At 44.0% G+C, this 15,658-nt stretch overlaps 1 long non-coding RNA gene across 4 annotated transcripts in view; it reads left to right on the plus strand.

Moving 5' to 3' along the window:
* LOC122548450 (uncharacterized) overlaps nucleotides 1–11,047 on the plus strand; it is a 34,511-nt gene extending 23,464 nt beyond the window's left edge. Inside the window, exons 3-4 of one of the 4 annotated variants that reach the window (XR_015754387.1) lie at nucleotides 2,984–3,123; nucleotides 5,333–5,450. This is a non-coding gene — a long non-coding RNA (uncharacterized LOC122548450). Of the gene's footprint in view, nucleotides 1–2,983; nucleotides 3,124–3,208; nucleotides 3,347–5,332; nucleotides 5,451–9,592 lie in introns of those variants that run through there. The other 3 variants (XR_015754391.1, XR_015754389.1, XR_006311237.2) reach the window with 3 other exon arrangements.
* Nucleotides 11,048–15,658: the final 4,611 nt, after the last annotated feature.

Consider the following 15,658-nt stretch of genomic DNA (forward strand, 5'->3'; position numbering starts at 1 on the left):
TTAAAGGCATCTGGAATATTTCATTGCAAATAACATTTCTACCACTGACACTACAGTACATAATGAGTAGTGTCATACTTGACTGCCACTTCAACAGGTGTGAAGAAGACAGATTGCATTTATATAGTGACTTGTGTTTCTCAGCAACCACCCAAGGAGGTTCAAATATAGGCATGGGGGAATTATTTGGAATTTCTCAGTGTGTGTTTGGAGACTGGGAGGGCATTGAATCTAGAATGCTGTGCAAGCATCCTACCAACCTCCCACCTTCCCCATTAACATCCAATGTGTGGCAGAAAGACTCACAGCCTGGCTCTGCCCAGCTGCCAACTGAGACCCTTAAGTGATGTATTAATATCTTTCCAGGGCCTAGTGCTACCTCAGTAACCCAGTCACCCAGGGTGAGCCTGAAACCACTCAGGGAGATGACAAGGCGGCAGGTTGCCCCCTGCTGGGGCTGGGAGGAGCAGTAATACCAAGGAGCAAGAACTGCTGCTGGCCTCTGATTTGTTCTCATTCTTTAAACTCCAATGAGTATAAATCCAAGCTACTTAACCTCTCCTCATGATACAGAACCCCCCCCCCCCACACAGAAAACAAATGGAGTGAACTTTCTCAGAACTGGCCCCAATGCCAGTAGACTTTTCATTGGATAGGGGCCCAAAACACTTCAATCATGAGTGCACAGCCCTTGGCATTCTCTGTCCAGCGACAGGCTGAGGAGTAGAAGCATGGTGCCTGCCTTTTTGTGTTAGCTCTCAGGTTTTCGACAGCACACTCATGATATCATCACCAAGGCAGAACATGTGACCTAATCACATATAGATCTGCAACTCCATCTTACCTCAGATCACCTGAAGCATATCATGCTCCTAAACGCATGCTCTTCTGTTGTAGCGTATTCTGTTACTATTAATCGAGGCACGTGGGTAGCTGACAACTGTAAAATGTAATAGCTTGCTGTAACAACCATAAACAGAATTTATTTAAACACTATAGTTGAAACGTGAACAAAACGAAACAGAATTTAGAAGAGCTTAACCATTGGAAATTTAACCAACTAGACACAGCAACGTAATTAAGGAGCTGTTCCAATCCTGCAAACATCCCAGAAACACACCCCCTGGCAAAAAGGTGAATTGAAACACAGGTTCTTACAAGCAGGAGGGAACAACTTCCAAAGAGATTTCAGGGAGAAAGTCAGTCAGGAATCATCTGCTGAAGCTGCAACCTTCCTGGACTCCAGCAGCTTCTCACTGCCACAGCTAAAACCAAGCGAGAAAAATCCGGAACTGGCAGAACTGGCCACTCCCCTGCCATTGTTAAACTGGGCTCTTTCCAGATCCCTTGGTACCTCTGCCTTTACGACTTCTCTTTAAAAAAAAGACCCAAGGACAAAATCACCTTGTTAAAGTGACAGCATCACCACAGAGATTATGGTCGGCATGGACTGGTTGGACTGGGAGGTCAGTTACCATGCTGTATGACTCTGCGGCTCTATTTCTATAATAGGTGCCAGGTCATGGCAGAATGTCAAACAAGAAACAGATCCAGCTACCTGACTGTGATCTTCAATAACATTGCCATTGTCATGTTCCTCGTGTTAACTATTTTTTGAAGCTGAACTAGACAAGAGCCATGTTCCAGTATGTGATGAGCATCTCGTCAGTACTTCAAAAATCTTGAACACAAACAGACTGTTAAAATAGCAGCTGAAAATCATGTGACCCTTGGCATTGTGACCCCTGGGGCCACACTGATTCTTAAGCTAATGTCTAATTAAATGTGGACATTCACAGCCATCGGGGAACTCTTGATTCCTTTTAAAGGATAGATTGTCAGAACTCGACAGCCCATCCAAACACTTCATCTACTGTGTCTGTCGCTCTCAATGTGGTCACCTCTACATTGGGGAGACAGGACACCAACGTCGCCGGGACACAAGCATCCGACAACCCCACCACCCTGTGGCTGACTACTTCAACTCCCCTCCCACTCCCCAAGGACATCCAAGTCCTGGGTGTCCTCCACCTCCAAATCCTAGCCACCTGAAGCCTGGAGGAAGAATTCTTCATCTTCCATCTCAGGACCCTCCAGTCACATGGCATCAATGTGATTTTCTCATCTCCCCTCCCTCCACCTCATCCCAGATCCAACCTTTCAACTCCACACTGCCCTCTTGAACTGTCCTACTGTCCATCTTCTCACCTATCAGCTCCACCCTCCACTCTGACCTATGACTATCACACCCCACCTTCATCCACCTATAACCTCCCCAGCTACCTTTACCCCCAAACCCCACTCCCCTCCCATTTATCTCTCAGCCCACTTGGGGGGCCCCCACATTTTTGATGAAGGGCTTATCCCAGAACGTTGACTCTCCTGCTCCTCGGATGCTGCCTGACCGGCTGTGCTTTTCCAGTGCCACACTTTTTGACTGTGACCTCCAGCATCTGCAGTCCTCACTTTCTCCAAGAACTCTATAGCATTCCAGTCAGCTCACTTTCTCTTTGAATGTGAACAAAAGAAACATCAAAACTGAATGAATATGTATTTGACAGTTGTGTTTTTGAAACAGAATTTTGATCTTGTACATGTCACACTTTATTGGATTTGAAGTAACGAGAAGCTGTTGTGCAGAGATAGGGTTCCACTAGCAAACCATTGGACTAGCTGCAAGCCCTCTGACCAGCCAAGATAATAAACAATTGGACCTTGATAGTGGGAGAAGAGTTCCAATTCAATTTTGAATTAACCCTAACCTCAGAACTAACCTCTAGAAAACTGACTACAACAGATCTCACAGCTCACTGGGAATCCTCATTACCCAACAAAATATCAACTCATCTAAGAAACTACACACGAGCTCTTTCGATGTGCAATTGTGTATACAAAATGAATGAGTCACAGTTTGAATACCCAGGACAAGTGTGTGACAGTAAATAACTATTTATATTTTAACAGCAAACTTTGTTTTATTTAGCATCTTATGAATGGGCTCTCTCAATAAAGTAGCAAAAATATATCTGAAATACTGGATCTTTACTGATTTATTACGATCTACCTCAGTCTCCGGTTGAGGGTGTGATTGAGAAGGCTCTCTGCCAGTAAGCTTTCTTGAAGGTAAAGTTGCATTTTTGTTTAAGTGATTTATGCTGTAAATAAACTGTAACAGTGATGTGCATACCCTCTGTGTTACATTTCTTAGTGTGTGTTTCTACGATATGTGCACCTCTTGATTATCCGAAATATTCGATCAAACGGCACACTCCTGGTGCCAAAGGTGCTGGTTAATAAAACATTTGTTGTTACTGGAGTTACTTAAATTGGAACAGTCACTCTGAGGGTAAGAAAATGCAGTCTTTTACATATAAACATACTGGTCATTGTCAATCAAATGAAGTGCATGAATATTGAGCACAACTGAACGCATATTAACATGTATTAAGAGGCTCACATCCACCTTTCGGAATCTCTTTACCACTTGCCAAGCTCAAATCAAGATCGTCACGCAGTGTTCTCCACTCTGCTGGGTGGAGACTATAGCAATGCAACACAGAACAAATTGGTCTGCTTGATCTGTGCTTTAGTAATGGGTTTAATATCTACTCCGTCCACTTAGCTGCGTTCGATACAGCTCTTGTGTGCCTCACAACAACTCACCATCAGTCACCTCTCGCAGCCCCAATATTGCTAGCACATAGGACAAGAGCTGCAATGCTATGAAAATTCAATCAAAGTGCAAGTGCTTCAAATCACACACCACCGCGATTTGCACATTGGCCACTGTTCTTTCAGCATCACATGCTCAGAATCCTGGCATTCCCGAGCTTATATCCTCAGTGCAGCAGTTGTTGAAGATGCCCACCAACATTCTTTAGGAATTAACAACAAATATGTTATACTAGAATAAATTGAGAAGCTCTTACCTTCCCATCTTATGCAAATGCAATTTTCGAGTTGTCAGTTCTTTTCAAGTTGTTGGTCATTTTAATTTATTTTCCCGTCTGTTAGATCATAGTTGTGTCCTCCTTCTCACTGCAAGAAAATGTAGTTACAGGTTTGGCAAGGAGGAAGCAGGGGCTTTTTCATAACCCGCCATGCAGAAATTCTGAATCATTGAACTCCATCCAGAGTTACATTGCAGGGGAAACAGCACATTTGCAAAAAAGCGTCTGATTGAGTTGTACAAAGTTTTGAGGGTCATAGGTAATGTAGTTAGAGACAAACATTTTGCCTCAGTTGAAAGGTCAGTAATCAGTGTGGGGGTGAGGCAAGTGTTGGTGAGTTTACTGATAAGGGGAAGGAGACTTATAGAGGACTCATGGAAGAATTTTTTGTACCCAGAGGATTGTGGCCAACAGGAACTCAGTGTCTGAAAAGGGGATAGAGGCAGGAACCATCGCAACATTTCAGAAATGCTTGGATGATCAATTAAATCATAACAGACAAAGCTATGTGCCATGTGCTGGAAAATGGGACTAGAGTAGACAAGTGCTTGGTGACTGGAATGGACTGGATGGGCTGAAGGGCTTCTTTCAGTACTGGGAAGCTCTACAATTCTATGAAGTTAGGAAATAATCCATTATTTGTTATGGAGCTTTTGTCCTTTCCCTTGCTCTATATTGCAAACAATAAAGCTGTTATCTGCAGCACCATGTCCAGTGCCTCCCTTAACTTCCTATATGTAACTGGTAAGTTTCAGTCATCAACAACCCCTCTATATATTAACTGATACTGAGTTATGTAAAAAATATAGTACAGGAACATGCCATTTGAGCTAAAAGATCTGAGGAAGTTTTTGACTTCTATATGCCCCTGCTTCTACAGCTCTTCATCTAACTTGATCCACATACCTTTCTATTCTTTAGTTAAAAATCACACAACGTCAGGTTATAGTCCAACAGGTTTAATTGGAAGCACACTAGCTTTCGGAGCGACGCTCCTTCATCAGGTGACACCCCAGTCCAACACCGGCATCTCCAAATCATGACTTCTATTCTTTAGTTATTCAGTGAAAATGTGTTCATCATCCCTTGATAATGTCAAACTCAAGTCTATATGTCTGATAAAAACATAGCCATACAACCCAGTCTATACGCAGACACTAGTTTGGATCTTTAAATAATCCAGCTCAGATTTTAGTGGCAGTTTATGTCATTTCTGTAAACAACCAGACAATTAGTATTCAACCTTCCCAGATTAACTGATGCAAATGTTAACTAGTTCATTTAGCCCCAACACTTGTAAGAGAATGGTAAAGCTGGAATGTGGCTAGTGAAGATCTCTGTCCTTGATGTAAACTTCTCACAATGTTTCTTTGGTGTTTCAGCTGGACACAGGCCAACACTGGACCCTGAAGTGGAAGGAGGAAGTTGATTTGCTCAATTCATTCAGCCCTTTAACATTTTACTCTATGACATGAGAGATGAAATTCTCACATCCTCTGACGTTGAGAAGCTCAGAGTATTCCTTCGTGAAATGAGTTTGGATTCCAAGGCTATGATCTCCTACATCCATTGCTTGTCTCCAGTGATATAACTGCAGCTTGCTAGGAGAATCAAAGGGCTATCTGTTAACTTCCAGAACACCCATTTCATATTTGAAAGCCAAAAATAATCCTAAATCAGTCATTCCCTTATTACACATGAGCACAACAAATTTTTTAAAAATTCTATTATTTACCCTCAAAGCCATGGAAGCAACTTCACAGCCTCAAAACCCTTAATAATTTTCTAGATACCTGTTAAACTTCTAAGCTTTTCTGTTTCATGTGGAAACATTTTCATACCTTTCTTTGTAAGTAAAATGCTCAGTTTCGGTGGTAGTTCAAGGGAATTGTTTTTCTACTATTACATCAGGCTGATGACCAGTTGGGGAGAAAGTGAGGACTACAGATGCTGGAGGTCAGAGTCCAGAGTGTGCTGCTGGAAAAGCACAGCAGGTCAGGCAGCATCTGAGGAGCAGGATGGAATGGATTGTGCAAGAGCTGGTATAGCATTCAAGTGAAGTCAGACTCAGATTAATGGATTATCCTCAGAATCTCATTTGCCTTTTTCATTGCAATTTCCCTCAACACTTCTGCACAAAGGCCACATGTGGATGTTAGTTGCACCACATGCCTTTTTGGTGATACTGTGATTTCCATTGTTTAACTATGCTGCTTCACCTTTCTCCATTGAATGGAATCTGCAATCCATTCTGTTACATACACTGTTGTAGTAATACACAGACGTACCTGTGTAAACATTTGGTTAGCACATTTAAAACTCCAGCGGCCTGCTCTTGAGAGACAGCCCCCCCAGCTTTACCCGATTTTGTCCCACTTCCTGCCCCTTGCTCCCAGCAATTATCTCCGAGGGGAAGCTATCCCAGAGACATTGCTGACCTCTGGGATATTTAGGATGTTTTATCTGATCTTCCACTATCAGACCTTCCCAAATGTTCTTGATCAGAATAATCACTGGAAAAAGTGAACTTTTCTTTTTGACTTCCTGTATTAAAGCTGGGACCCCATTCTGCACTTCATCGACCTTCTTCATTGTATACTGCTCACCAACTGTGATACCCAAACACCAAAATTCAACGTGAAGTTGGATTTATTTTAATAAAACTCCTACAGTTTTGAAGCAGGCCATTCAGCCCATCAAGACCACACAAGCCCTCCAAAGGGCATCCTACCCATACCCACAGTTCTAACCTATCCCCGTAACCTTGCATTTCCCATGGCTAGTTCACAGTCGTCTGGGGTGGAATTGAACCTGTGCCCTTGGCACTGTGAGGGAGCAGTGTTAACCACTGAGTCCACCAACTGAAGTATTAATATTCTGAGCTCATTTTTAATTGAGGAACTCGAGAAGGGATTAGTTGATAAGTTGGATAAAAATAATGTGGAAAGGTATAATGAAAATAAAACAGGAGATTGGCAGTAAGTCATGATGTTCATTTAACAAGCTGATTTAGGCATGATGGGCCAAATGGCCTTGTTTAGTGCTGTAATCTTGTCTGTGATTCAGTTACAATGGGTTTGCGGGAGCCTTCTTGCCACTGAGCTAGAACGTTGTAGGTTCCAGGCCCTGTTAAAACACTGGATTTATTTTCTTAGACAAGACTATTACACACTGACTTGCTGTTGGCCAGTAACCCGAGTTGACAGTTCTTCCTGACATTGAACTTTCAATTTAATCTGTTACCCAGGACATTCCTGTGCTATCAACAGTCTGAAAGTTGTGGGCAAAATATTAACTTTTCACTGTTTAGATTGTTCTGTTATCTCATGATGCTGCATCAGTTTTCAATGAAATCAAAGAAAATATACTTTTAAAAAATTAGAGCATGCAGATTTTTTTTTAAGGGGGGAAGCACCTGCAGAGTACTTTCCCTCTCGGGTAACACTTTTGGCCACCCCTTCAGTACCCACCCAGTCCTGCTCACCTCCCTGGATTGTACCTTGAAACTGATGCATGATGGTTCCCCGAGGCTTTCCTGTCTGTGAGAGTGAAAGGAAAATGTCAGCACTGCAGCCAGAACTGAAAAGTTCCAGGGACAGAGGAAGTGGTGAAGGCGGGTGGAAAACGCATTTGGACAGGTACAAGGATAGGAAGGTTTAGACGGAGCATGGGCCAAACATAGGCAACTGGGACTTGCTCAGTTGAGGATGCCTGTTTGGCATGGACGAGTTGGGCCAAATGGTCTGTTTCTGTGCTGTATGACTCTGTGAATAGCCCAGCCTTCCTGTCACCACTCACATGCAGCAGGCAGGGAAGGAGGGCCTGAGAAAACTCTGTAAAGGTGGGGAGGGGGTGGGGGAAGAAGCAATTCTTGGTTGGAGTAACGAGGCCAAGGCTGCTTGAGTGCTAACTCTTCGGTAACAGAGACCCCATTCAACGTCAGATATATTGTGGAGGAGCATGTCTTCATTAAATTGCTCTTATTTTTTACAGAATACATTTATCCATAATCATTCAGAACAATGGAGAATCTTATTGGAGATTGGGAAAATTAAATAGTTCTGCCCCAGCACAGAGTGAGGAGAAATTGGGAATTGTGAAACTGGTGCCATTAGACAATTGCAAAATGCCTGGTTTCCATCAATAGCTTTGGTTATAAATCTGGACATGAAAATCAGAATAGGAAATGTTGATAGAATGACAACAACCACAACAATTTGCATTTATCTAGCACCTTGAGTGTAGCAAAGCTTTCCAAGTGATTTGCGCTGTAGCACCACCTCCCACCAAGGCTCATGCTCTGCTGCTCTCACTCCTGAATGTAACTCGCTCTCACCCGGCCAATCTCTGCACACCACCAAACCTGCAGGCCCTCTGCATTGACCCTCTGCAAAACGTCTCCATTGAGGCACAGATAGTGTCTGGGGAGAAGTAATATTTTTAACAGTTTTTTTTATTTTCCATTTTCTCATTATTGGGATGTAGACAGGATTGACAGGGCAGTTGCATGAAGGATGATTGATAATCAACAATAAAGGGTGAACTAGAGTCACATGTAGTTGGGGAATGTAAACGTGGGAACTGTCTGCATAGAATGACACTGTGAAGTATTCGGGTTTTTAACAACACTAGATTTCTTTCATGGTTTATTTACCTGCTGTTGGACCACAGTATTACATCAGTCTCACATCGACAGCCTCTGCCATCAGTGTACACAGTAAACACAGTGTGTGTGCAACAACCAAACAGCCAAGTCTCAAAGTCGAAGGGGAGCATCCTCAGTCAAGTCAATAGGGTCACCCTCAGTCAGGGGGCTCTGGCACAGAACAGCCCCTGATAACAGTCCAAGGACAGCCAGACAGCATCAGCCATCTCTCTTCATTGGGAGTAAGGGGATAAGGAGCCACCTGTTCGATCTTTCTGCCCAATTTTTCTCCTGGAATGAAACGAAGAAGGATTGAGTAAGATGGAAGTGCCTGGCACAGTTGAAGGGGGTGCCCATTGTGAGTGAGTAGGCACTGCCCAGGGCATGCAGGGTTGGTGGTGTGCAGAGATTGCCTGGGTGAGACCGAGTTACATTCAGGAGTGAGAGCAGCAGAGCGTGAGCCTTGGTGGGAGGTGCTTGCTACAGTGCTGACTGAGTGAGTGTAAGGCAGCAGAGATGATGAGCTTCCTCTGCACCACCTGGTCTGGCAGCACCTCCAGCTCCCTATCAAAAAAATGGGCACCAATTTCCCTCTGCCCAGCGTGTCTGGGATGTTCACGTGAACAGTGCAGTGCAGCTCTGGACTGAGCCCCAATGTAGGGATGGGTTTTAATGAAGGTGCTGTTGCCAGGAATACCAGGAGGAATCCTGGCAGTGACGGGTATGTCTGCCCGAGGTGAATGGGTGAGCACGGCACACAGATCATGAGGCAGGTTTGAGGACATAGCCGGAGAAATCTCACCAGGCCACACGGAGGGAAACGATCCATGATATTCACCAAAATTGACCCTTAGTTTGTTCTGATCTTTTGACACAGCATCTTCAGGGGAGAAGCCAATCTCAGCGAAGGGGAGTGGTCCACTGGGCTGGGAATTCTGAAAGATTTTGGGGAAATCTCTGATGGCATCATCACTCTTTGGCTGCTTTTATTTCCCAGGTGAAGTGGGCCGACAGAAAGAAGTCAAGGTCAAGTTACCATCATCCCAAAGGACCACAGGGCAGCGCTATCATTAAAGGGACACAAGACATTTGGAGTCATAGAGACGTACAGCATGGAAACAGACCCTTCGGTCCAACTCATTCTTGCCGACCAGATAGCTCAGTCTAATCTAGTCCCATTTGCCAGCACGTGGCCCATATTCCTCTAAACCCTTCCTATTCATATACCCAGCCAGATGCCTTTGAAATGCTATAATTGTACCAGCCTCCACCACTTCCTCTGGCAGCTCATTCCAAATACACACCACCCGCTGCATGAAAATGTTGCCCCTTAGGTCCCTTTTATACCTTTCCTCTCTTACTCTAAACCTATGCCCTCTAGTTCTGGACTCCCCGACCCCAGAGAAAAGACTTTGTCTATTTATCCTATTCATGCCCCTCATAATTTTGTAAACCTCTGTAAAGTCACCCCTCAGCCTCCGACCCTCCAGGGAAAACAGCCCCAATCTGTTCAGCCTCTCCCTATAGCTCAAATCCTCCAACCCTGGCAACATCCTTGTAAATCTTTTCTAAACCCTGTCAATTTCACAACATCTTTCTGATAAGAAGGACACAAGAGTTTCATGTAATATTCCAACAGTGGCCTAACCAATGTCCTGTACAGCTGCAACATGACCTCCCAACTCCTGTACTCAATACTCTGACCAATAAAGGAAAGCATACTTTGGTTAGCTTGGACGGCTGGGGGTCTGTAATGCAGAGTGATGCCAACAGCGCAGGTTCAATTCCAGTATTGATTGAGGTCACTCCTGAAGATCCCAGCTTCTCAAGCTCTCCCTTTGCCTGAGGTGTGGTGACCCTCAGGTTAAACCCACTGCCAGTCCTGTCTCTCTCGAATGAGAGAGCAGCTCGATGTTCCTCTGGGGCAATGGTGACTCTACAAACTGGTATCAGGGAAGAGGAACCCAAGATATAGCTATGAGTCTGCGAGCATATGGACTCCTGTTTTGATGTCTGAAGCAGGTTCAATGATGTTGGTCGTCTCCACGTTAGATCCACACTGCGTTGTGCCAGTGAGGAGGGGAAGGCTGATGGAGATCACCCTTTCCAGTTCATGTCACCACTTTCTAATACACAGCTAGAGTGGAGCTGGCTTTCATCTGAACCTTCATTTCTGCTACTTCAGCCTCTGAATAAAACATTTCAATGGCCTGCCCTGACAAAGGCTGGCATTTTGGTGGCTCCATTTGATAGTGACCCTGGCAAGCCTTCACTCATTGAAAGTTATACTGTGGGTTAGGGTTAGGGTTAGGGTTGGCACTGTGGCTAAAATGCTCCTGAGGAAACAGCCAGAGTGGGAGTAATCGAGCATTTGCACTTATGTGGGCAACTGGCACAAAAACGTGAGTGTTTCAGTGCCAGAGAAAAGGAAACTTGGAGAGAAAAAAAACAAGGCCTTAAAGCATTTTCCTTTTCATTTATTTGTAATTTCTCTAAGTTTGGAATGACGTGGGGTGGGGGGGGGGGGGGGGGGGGGGGGGAAGGGGGGGGGGGGGGTGGGGGGGGAGGTAGGGGTGGGGGTGGTGACAGCTTTCCCATGCTAAAGTAGACTGAGTAGAGTCAACATTCCCCATTCACTTTCCGATGGGCATGACTCATCTGGAATACTCTTTTGTGTCAAAGCAGCAAGAAGCCGTCAGCCTGTTAGACACGCAGCCAAGTCCTGCCTGCTGGAACCATGTTTCAAAAGTCTGGTATGGTACAGAAAGGCAGTAACGCGTTAACAGCGTTCCAAATGCTGCTGTGTTATCCTCCTTGGTTAGAGACAAAGAAACTGCAGATGCTATAGAATCCAAAGTAATAAGGCAGGAGGCTGGAAGAACACAGCAAGCCTGGCAGCATCAGGAGGTGGAGAAGTCGACGTTTTGGGTGTAAATCTTAAGGACTGTGGGTGGGTGTGGGGGGAGCTACAGATAAAGGGGGTGGCGGGGGCAGGGTGGTGAGGTGGGGATAGTGAAGACAGGCAGAGGGTACGACCTGGTTGGGCAGTGGGAGGAATGACCCCCGTTGGTGGCAGGGAGCAGTGGAAGGGATGGAGAAGGGCTGGGAAGGGAGTCAGGGGATGGGCAAAGGTGGGTCCAAATTTGGAGAGTTTAAAATGTACCTGTAGGTCTTGAGGGTTGACATGTTTGTAAAGACAGCAGCTGAGGAATGTCATGTGGCTGGAGTATCGAGTTTGCTTCATCGTGTGGTCAAAAAGCTGGAGGGCTGAGGAGGTCACAATGTCCTCCTGGCATTTCTCTAAATGTTCTCCAGTCACATGGTCAAACACACAATGGGGCAGTGCGGTGGCTCAGTGGTTAGCAGTGCTGCCTCACAGCACCAGGGACCCAGGTTCGATTCCTGCCTCGGCTGACTGTGTGGAGTTTGTACATTCTTCCCTGTGTCTGTGTGGGTTTCTTCTCACAATCCAAAGATGTGCAGGTTAGGTGAATTGGCCATGCTAAATGCCTAGGTTAGGTGCATTAGTCAGGGGTAAATATGGGGAATGGGTCTGGGTGGGTTACTCTTTGGAGGATCGGTGTGGACTTGTTGGGATGAGTAGCCTGTTTCCACAATGTAGGGATTCTATATGATTGTTCACTGCTAGAACTGATTCATTTGATGCTATATGAGAGTTTTACACACTGCTGCACAAGTTTAGGACTTTGAACCTACATTTGAATTTAAGAATTAGGAACTGGTGCAGGCCTATCAGCCCCTTTTATACCATTCAATAGGCCATGGCTAATCTGATTGTGGCCTCAACTCCATACTCCTGCCTAGTCCCAATAACCATTGACTCCCTTGTTAGACAAGAATCTCTCTAACTCTGTCCTAAGAATATTCAATAACTCTGGTTACGTTAATCTGGACTTTAATGAGATGGACACAGTTTGACTGAAGAAGAGTAGCAGTGGTATGTATTAGGGATGTATTGTTGGATTGGGATGGTGAAGGGAAACTACTATAGCCATGTTTGCAGAGGCTGCAAAAACAGATGGGAAGGTAAGTAGTGAGGATGACAGAAAGAGTCTGCAAAGGGCTATGGACATGAATGGGCAAAAATCACCTAGATAAAAACAATGACTGCAGATGCTGGAAACCAGATTCTGGATCAGTGGTGCTGGAAGAGCACAGCAGTTCAGGCAGCATCTGAGGAGCAGCAAAATCGATGTTTCGGGCAAAAGCCCTTCATTTATTCCTGATGAAGGGCTTTTGCCCGAAGCGTCGATTTTGCTGCTCCTCGGATGCTGCCTGAACTGCTGTGCTCTTCCAGCACCACTGATCCAAAAAATGAATGGGCAAAAGCGTGGCAGATGGAATAAAATGTGGGAAAATATAGGCTATGCACTTTGGTAGGAAGAATAGAGGAACTGATTTTTATTTAAATGGAGAAAGACTGCAGGAAGCTATGGAATAAAAGGTTTGGAAGTCCTCATGCATGAATCCCAAAAAGCTAGCATCCTAGATCAGCAGATAACAGGGAAGGCAAATGGAATATTGGCCTTTATTTCCGTGGGAATGGTACATAAAAAAAGTGAGGTTTTTCTGCAATTATACAAAGCACTGGATGGAGCATAGCTGGAATACTGTGAACAGTTTTCATTGTCTTATCTAAGAAAAGATATTGCTGGCATTGCAGACTGTCCTGAGAAGGTTCACAAAGTCAATCCTAGATATAGTGAGATTTTCTGGAGGAGAGGTTGGGTCTGTACTCACTAGAAGTTAGAAGAATGAGAAGAGAGCTTATTGAAACTTATAAGATTCTTAAGGGATTTGACAGGGTAAATGGAAGGATCTAGAATTAGAGCGCATAATCTCAGAATAATGGGTCACACATTTAAGACAGAGATGAGGAGACAGTTCTTCTCAGAGGGACATCAATCTGTGGAATTTCTTACCTCAGAGGACTGTCAAGACTGAGCTGTTAAATATATTAAGGCTGAGATAGATTTTTCATTGGTCAGGCAATTAAGGGTTATGGTGAAACGGCAGGAAAATCGAGTTGAGGATTATCAGATCAGCCATGTTCTCATTGAATGTTGGAGTGGACTCAATGGGCTGAATGGCCTACTTCTGCTTGTACGTCTTATGTAGTGGTTAAAGTTCCCAGAAACCCCTGCTTCTGTTTAATGTATCAACACCCTTGTGTAATCATCTGGGTTTTCAGCAGGCATCATACCATATCCAGAAATATACAAAATAATCTGGAACATTATTCCCAGTTAAACTCGACTCACTGTTAAAGGGAAAGACAGGCTGTGGATTCTTCTTGTACAGAATGACTGAGGCCTCTGATAATATTATGGTTCAGTTTAGAGAGGCCAATTATTCAGTCTATCACATTTCTATAGGCAGGTAAACAAAATAGTCCAATGGTCTCCTTCATCTGTATTTTTTTAATTGTGATAATTTCTTAAAATCCATTCCACAGCCTTCTTTATTTGATCTGGGCTTAAATTTACTAATTGTGATATGTAGTTACTCTTCACTTGGACATTTCTTGATCCTTCACTATAGTCATTTGGCATCTGATGGATGAATTAATTTTTAGTCTTTTCCTGGATATCTAGGTTTTAAACTTTTACCTCATTTAAACCACAGTGCTTCGCAGCTTCTTTCTCTTCAGTCATGAGGCTGCTTGGCAGAAGAGCTAAATTCTATTTTAGAAACCACATCTCACACTTACCTCATTAGGAATTGCAACTGTTGTGTACTACCCTCTTGCATCTGTATTTACCAGACCCACAAGGTAAAAATATATGCCCCCTAATCTAAATAGCAGCCTTGCCAAAACTTTCTAAGGGAAACACAGTTTACTGTCAACTTACACAAAATATTTATGGAAATGTGAACCATTCTGACCCATTCCTGTTCTAACTCCAGAGACCTGCCCTGAAAGTTAGGCCTCACTGCCAGCTGAGACACTTGCCCACAAGTTGCATACATAACATTTCAACACCTCACTTTCCAACCAATAAATCATGGACTTGTGCACTGTTTATTCTGGAATACCCAGTTGGTTTTCTTTCGTTGAGTAGGAACTTAGAGATTTAATCCTATTTGCTGCTGTGCCATTTTTATAAGATTGGACAAATTAACCTTGGCGTAAAAAAATCAAAGCTATTCTGACGTAGATCAGCAGAAGGATCCTGTAATGTGGTATTAATCAATTGCAAATTACTCAGTGTCAGTTGTGGCTGAAATGATATCATCCTGGTGTCTGAGTCAGAAACCCTTTACAGCATGTATGAGCCTGCAGTGATATTCCAGTCAGTGTTGGGGGGAGGCTAGTACTGCTGTTTTCTGGATGAGATGGTGAAGTGAGACCCATCTCTCTGTTTGAGTCAGGGGGGAAAGACTTTATTAGGCTATAATTAAGATGAACTCAGGAGTTATCCATCATGACATGGCCCATAATTATCCCTCAATCCTCATCACTCTCAAAAACAGATGATGAGATCATTATTACACTGCTGTTTGGGGGAGTTTGCTGTACACAAATTAGTTGTTGCATCACCTACTGACAAAAGTCACTCCACTTAAAAGTTACCGCATTGGCTGAAAAGCAGTTTGGGATTTTGGGTGGGTGTGAAACATGTTATAAAAATGTAGACAATGCTGTCAGTTCAAGTTACAATGCTGTCTAGGGGTCAAGTAGATCACACCCACACTCTGTATTGAAGTACTAACAGTCACTATCACATTAATATTACTCTCGATCACTCGCACACAATGGAAGAGGTCGTTGGTGGCCACTTGCAAAGGAATAACCTGCTCGCTGTCCCTCAGTTTGGATTCTACCAGCTCACTGATCTCATTCCATCTTTGGTCTGAACATGTGTAAAAGAGCTTAACTCCAGTGGTGGGGTGAGAGTGACTGCCCTGAACATCAAGGCTGCATTTTATCAAATGTCACATCAAGGATTCTTCCTGAAATTAGAACCAGTGGGAATCTTGAGGAAAACTCTCTTCTGGTTGGAGTCAAACCTGGCACATTGGAAGATGGTGGTGGTTGTTG

The sequence above is a fragment of the Chiloscyllium plagiosum genome, unplaced genomic scaffold (genome assembly GCF_037043375.1).
Source record: "Chiloscyllium plagiosum isolate Xiang-an unplaced genomic scaffold, Cpla_swu_hap1 HiC_scaffold_3, whole genome shotgun sequence".
NCBI lineage: Eukaryota > Metazoa > Chordata > Chondrichthyes > Orectolobiformes > Hemiscylliidae > Chiloscyllium > Chiloscyllium plagiosum.